Raw genomic sequence first — 6,780 nt, 5'->3', positions numbered from 1 at the left:
TTAACAGAAGAGTGCACCTGTGCCCTTCTGAGTGCAGGGTCACTGGGAGGCTCCTGGCGTCCTTGTCCTAGGAGAGAAGCGGGGCTCAGCCCTGCAGGGGAGAAGGGGAGGGCAGAGGAGACACAGACACGGAGGGACAGGGGCCTGTGCCCCTGCAGCTCCATCCTCCCGTGTGTACGGTGGGGTTCTGTGGGAAAGCGCCTGCGCAGAGTCGGAGCGCTCAGCAAATGTCAGCGAGGAGCGTGGTGGCTTCTGCTTTCTGCAGTTAGGGTTCCTATGTGTAAACCCGAGTCTTGGGAAAGTGTGCGGTGACCAGGCCAGCTGTGACCCCCTGGCTTCCACAGGTGACTCAAGGAAGTTGGCGCTGTGACATTAGCTCCCTGCCACGCTGCCTCTGTGCTCAGATGCCAGGCGGGAGGTAAAAGGTAGAAGCGGTTCCACACCCCCAAGCCTTCGCTTCCTGGACAGCTGTGATCCACAGACGCGTGGCAGATATAAAAGTCCCTTCAAAGGCCCATCACCGCAGCTCTCGGGTCTGCTTAAGGGTCTGACAGGACTAAGCACTCACCTAGGTTAAAAATTACAAGAGGCTGTTGGTTTGTACTGGGCTTATAAACTGGGACCCCAATAGGCCTGGCTAAGAGCCAAATTAGAGTGTCTTCAGCAGAAGTTCCATGTCACCAAACTGAAACAGTTATCTGATCTTCCCAGAAGTCAGGAGCAAGGTAACAGCCCACTCTCCCCGTAGCTGGGTTTCAGCAGACAGGACAATGAAGCCCCTACACACAAAAAGGTGCTGTGCTAGTGGTCAGGTTGGTTTTTTCTTCTGGCAATACTGGGGTTTTGAACTAACAGCATCCTGTTTGCTAGGCAGGCACTCTGTGTATACACACGCACGCACACACACCACACGCACGCACACACAGACAACACACACCCATGCACACACTTTTTGCATAGAGGGCCCACTTTTTGCCTAGGCAAGCCCAAACTGAGATCGTTCTAGTTAGACAAAATAGCTAGGATGACAGGCATGCACCACCACACCTAGCTGCTTTTTGGTTGAGATGGGGTACCAAACTTTGTGCTGTTGCTGTCCTTGAACCTCTGTCCTTCTGAACTTAACCACCCAAGTAACAAGGATTATAAGTGTGAGCCACCATGTCCACTTTAATCAGTTCTATTGCTATTTTTCTGTCTATTGGCGCCCATCTTATAAGATTAAGATTTTTCTTTTCCTTTTTTTATTCATGGGGCTTGAGCTCTTCAGCTCAAGACTAGTGCTCTACTACTTTGAGCCACAGCGCCACTTCCAGTTTTCTGATGGTTATTTAGAAATAAGAGTCTCACAGACTTTCCTGCCCAGGCTGACTTTGAACCACAATCCTCAGATTTCAACCTTCTAAGTAGCTAGGATTACAGGTGATCCTTAGATCTCAGCTTCCTGAGGAACTAGGATTATAAGGCATGAGCCAAGGACTCCAGCTATAACATTCTTTTAAGAATAGTATCTTTGGAATGACTAATCCAAATCCAGAACAGGAAAATCTGAGGCTCTTATCTCAAATTTAACTACTCAAAAGCTGGGAGTAGAAGTGTGACTCCAGTGATAGAGTGCAAAAAAAAGCTCAGGGACAATGCTCAGGCCCTGAGTTCAAGCCCCAGCACACACAACAAAATTGAAAGTAGAGGCATAGCTCAGTGGTAGTACTTAACATTCAGGAGGCCCTGAATTCTGTACTTGCTACCACAGAAAGTAATTCAAGCCTGTAATGTTTAAGCTGTAGCCAGAATCTCAGGTGATCCCAGAAACAAAGACGTCTTGTATCACCAGGCAAATAGCTAAGGAAGTAGACTGACTCAACCAAGAATGAACCTTTTAACATTTCTTACAAAGAGACAGTTTTAGCCCAGTGGCCTACACCTGCAATCCCAGCACTCTGGAAGCAAAGTCAGGAAGATCTAGAGCTCAAGGTCAGCCTGAGACTTCTCAGGCATTACAAGAGGGATGGCACACAGGAAGTTTGAAATAAGTGTTTAAAGGCCAGACTCAGGAAGTAAACAGAAAAGCTGGTACAGCAAACTCCCCTCCCACCCGCTCCTTTTAGACGTTAAATTACTGGATAGGGAGAGAGAAAGGTACTGTCCTCTCCCTTCTTGAAGGCTTTAAGAAGCCACAGAGCTCCTCACTGAACAGAAAAACAAAGTCAGAGGACCTGTGTGGCAAATGGCAGTCCTGAAATGCACCACGGACGGCCCTTGTGTTTTGGGTAGGCCTAGATGACACATGTCCCCATGTCTTAATACCCATCTTAGCCACCCAGAACCATTATCTCTTACTTAGGGGCTTCAAGAAAAGAGAACATAGCCAATAATCCTACCTTCTGAGGAGACTGAAATCTAAGGATGTCAGTTCATAGCCAGCCCAGGCAGGAAAGTCCTTGAGGCTTACCTCTAATGAGTCACCAAAAAGCCAAAAATGGAGCTGTGGCTCAAGCAGTAGTGCACTAGCCTTAAGCAAAAAGGCAAGCAAAGCTAGACAGTGTTTTGTCAGGCCTGTAACCTTAGCTACTCAGGAGACTGAGGATCGCAGATCTGAGCCAGCCCAGGCAGGAAAATCCATGAGACTAGTTAACCACCAGAAAACCAGAAGGGGAGCTGTGGCTCAAAGTGACCGAACACTAGCCTTGAGCAGAAAAGCTCAGAGACAGTACCCAAGCACTGAGTTCAAGCCCCATGACTGACTGGAAAAAAAAAATTGTTTTTTTAAAGGCAAGCAAGAGTCCTAGGCCCTGAAAAAAAGAAAAGAAAAAACACCATCTTAAGGTTTTTACCTGGGGCTGGGAATGCGGTTTAGTGGTAGAGTGCTCGCCTAGCATGCATGAAGCCCTGGAAAAGCCAGAAACAGAGGTGTGGCTCAAGTGGTAGAGTGCCAGTCTGCCAAATGAGACTAGCCAAGTGTGCGCTCAAGGCCTTGAGTTCAAATCCCAGTGCAGGAACACACACATATATGTACATATATGAGAGGGAAAGAGAGAGATGGTGACATGGGCAGGGAAAGGAGATTTATTTACATGGCAGCTTCAGAAGACATCCCTTCAGCTGCACCTAATTAGACAGGGAGCCGGATATACACAGTTCACAGAGTGGCAGCCACAGGCTGGGCCAGGCTGGTTATCTCAGTCCTTGCTGGGGAAGGTTTCAGAGAAGTTATCTCTGTCCTCCCTGGACAGGATAACTAGTCTTTGTGCCCATTGGGAGGTCTGCCCCTCCCCTCCCCAGAGAGCTTGGATGCCCTCAGGGGCAGATTCAGTTCCTATAAAGATGTTATTGATCAACGATAAGGACTGATAAGGATTGTCCTTGCTGATTTCAAGGTAAGACACATACACCACTGAAACAGAGATGCCAGAATTTTCTCCTGGTTGTAGTTAATTCATGGGCCAAGCATAAACAGCTTTTTAATCATCTTTTACAAAAGCTTGAGACCCTAAACCCATAATAATAACTACAGCAAAAAGGTGAGAGTGTGGCTTTAACGTAGCCCCTCTGTCTAGCAAGCTGGAACCCCTGAGTTCAAACCCCAGTATTACCCAAACAAGGCTGAGGTGCTAGGCCCTGCTTTGATTTCCAGTGCTAAAAGGGAAAACAGAAATGTTAAGAAATCTTGCCCGAGTCCCTCAGTAAGACAGTACAAAGACAGGCATTAAAGTTTAGAATTCAGAAGTGAGAACCAAAAAATCAAATCCAATCTCAGGCCTACTCCACAGCCAGCCAGCACAGTCAGCACTGAATGGTTGAGGAAAAACCCTCAGGCTATGTATCTGACTCTATCATTCAAACCTAATGGATTTCTTTCAGCCAGAAGAAAGTCCTATTTCTTGGGTTTGTGGATAGTTGGGCCTTGCTTTATTTTTTTTCTTTCATTTTTTTTTCTCTGTGTGTGTGTGTGTGTGTGTGTGTGTGTGTGTGTGTGTGTGTGTGTGTGTTGTGCCAGTCCTGGGGCTTGAACTGAGGGTCTGGACACTGACCCTTAGCTTTCTTTTGTTCAAGGCTGGCACTCTGGGCTAGGAATATGGCCTAGTGGCAAGAGTGCTTGACTCGTATACATGAAGCCCTGGGTTTGATTCCTGAGCACCACATATATAGAAAACGGCCAGAAGTGGCACTGTGGCTCAAGTGGTAGAGTGCTAGCCTTGAGCAAAAAGAAGCCAGGGACAGTGCTCAGGCTCTGAGTCCAAGGCCCAGCACTGCCAAAAAAAAAAAAAAAAAAAAAGGCTGGCACTCTACCACTCGAGCCATAGCTCCAGTTCATGCTTCTTAGTGGTTAATTGGAAATAAGACTCTCATAGACTCTTATCTCTGTTCAGGCTGGTTTTGATCCAAGATCCTCAGATCTCAGTCTCCTGAGTAGCTGGGATTACAGGTGTGAGCCACCAGCACTAGCTGGACTTGATCTTTTATGCAAGCCTGAGAAAAGTCATTTCTGTCTTTCATCATCACTGGCTGCTCAGGGACTGACAGCCTCTGGTTGCTCAAATCTACTTCGCTTCCTTGTTCCAGAAAACTGCAAGACAAATAGTGGCAGGACACTTAGTGTCTAGACAGCCGGAATCTTACCCCAGGGCTTGCCACTAGTTAGGAAAATTCCCTTTTGTTGCAAAAATCTGGCAAAACTAGAGAAATGGAAGGGTGAGCTGATGCCCTGGAATCCACTGAGCCACGTTATGGGCTCCCGGCCTCCCCAGGTGGCGCCTGTGTAGGATGGCCTCCACACAGGCCCCAGCGGAGGGGGCAGCAGCACTAGACGGAAGCTGTTAAATCAGCCCCACATGACTGCACATTTCTGCTGTGGTCATCTAGCAAGAGCCCAGCCCACAGACCGCTGGGATGACCACAGTGAGAGCCAGTTCCTCGCAGGTGAGCCAGTAGATGGCAGGGCTGGCCACATCCTCTGTGGCTTGGAAGGAAGCTTTCTCTGGCCTCCGGCCTCATCAAGGAGGTGAGCTGAGCTGCTGCTGGCGTGGCTCCTGCCCAGATGGCTTGGGATGGACTTGCGTCAGTGGCACAAGGCAGTCACCAGAAGGACTGTGTGAGACACACTTGCTACACAGTCCCCCACCCTCTGTTCTGATGTAGCTTCTAACCTAGCACCAGGGTCTGACAGCAGTTGGCCTTCACCAAGCACCTGTCAGCTCATTTTGCAGGTGAGAGCAGAGGCTCAGTCTCTGTGTGTATGTGTGTGTGTGCATATGTGTGCATGTGTGGGCATGCATGCATGCACACATGCCAGGAGCAGTACTTGAACTCAGGGCCTGGGCGCCATCCCTGAGCTGTTTTGCTCAAGTCTAGCCCTCTACCACTTGAGCCACAACTCCCACTTCCAGCTTTGGGCTGGAAACAGGAAATAGGAATTTCACAGAGTTTCCTGCTCAGGTTGCTCTGAACCACAATCCTAGTCTCTCAGCTTCCTGAGTAGGGTGACAGGCATAAGCCATAGGCATTGGCTCCAAAGTGACCTTCCTAGGCTCACACAGCTGGAAGGCAACGGACACATCCAGGTCTTTCTGTTGCCAGAGCCCAGCCCTTGCCACTGTACCACTCTGCCTAGCGGCAAGGCCATCTGAGCTAGCCACTTCCAAACGCAGCCTCCTGCCACCTGGGACCCCGGGAAGGTGGCCTGCTAGACACTAGGCCATGCCTTGGCCTAGGGGAGGGGATCTCACATTACACAGCCTGTCCACCATGCAAGTGTCACTTGCCAGTGAAATTCCCATGCCCCAGGTGGCCAGCACGAAGGACCTTCAGCCTGTTCTACCAGCAGTCTACCCCAGCACAGCAAGTGGCTCCTCTGTCCCCAGCTGCAAAGGCCAAAGGCTCCTGTGTTCAGGACACCACCAGTTCTTCCACCTCTGCACTCCATCCCTCAGCATGGCTGGGATCTCATGGTGACAGCTGCCGTGGTCTCCTACCTTGGAGAGCACAGCTCTGCCTTCCCAGCACTTTCCTAGATCAGTTGTTGGAAATTCTAGTGGTAGGAAACTGGAGACAGGAACTGGGGATACGGCGGTAGAGACCGGGCCATGGGACAGCGGGACAGGGGTGTGTCCATTTGGCTCCCCCTGCTATTCCTGGCTCCTAGAACACTCCAGTGATGCTTCATAACTGACATGGGACAAATGGGCTGGAGGACCTGGTCCAGGCCTGTCATGTCCCAACATGAACTTGCCCCAATTTGCTCTGAGGTCTCACTGCTCCCTCTGTCCAAAGGCCATCAACCCTGGCTGGAGTCAAGGGGCCACCATACCCCGTCCTGTCACTGTGGAGAAGTCTGTGGAAGTATGACGTCTCCAGGCCTCTCAGTGGTATTGGGGTGTCTGCGGGTCATACCAGGAAGCTTCTGATACCTCACCATCTCTCGTGCATTGTCAAGGTCTTCTGGGCATGGTAACCCACCCCCTGCCACCTTATGCATCTCTGTGGGGCATCTGTGGGTGAGTGTCTTCCAGCATGGTGTCCAGGAGCTAGCTGCCCATGCAATCCTTGTATAGGCAGGCATTGCAAATGCCATCGTCATCCTACAGGTTAGGAACAGAGGCTCAGAGAGATTGATTGATTTGCCTATAGTCACACAGCCTGGAAGAAACAGTGGCCAGCTTGTACCAGCAGAGATATCCCTAAGGGTCGCTGTAGTGTGTGCAGGTGTGTATGAGGCGGGCGGGTGGGGGGATCGGAGGGGGGCAATCCCTCTCTCTGTCTCTGCCTGGGTGTCCATCTGGG

Source organism: Perognathus longimembris, chromosome 7 (assembly GCF_023159225.1).
Source record: "Perognathus longimembris pacificus isolate PPM17 chromosome 7, ASM2315922v1, whole genome shotgun sequence".
Lineage (NCBI taxonomy): Eukaryota > Metazoa > Chordata > Mammalia > Rodentia > Heteromyidae > Perognathus > Perognathus longimembris.
This window is presented reverse-complemented; position numbering follows the sequence as displayed.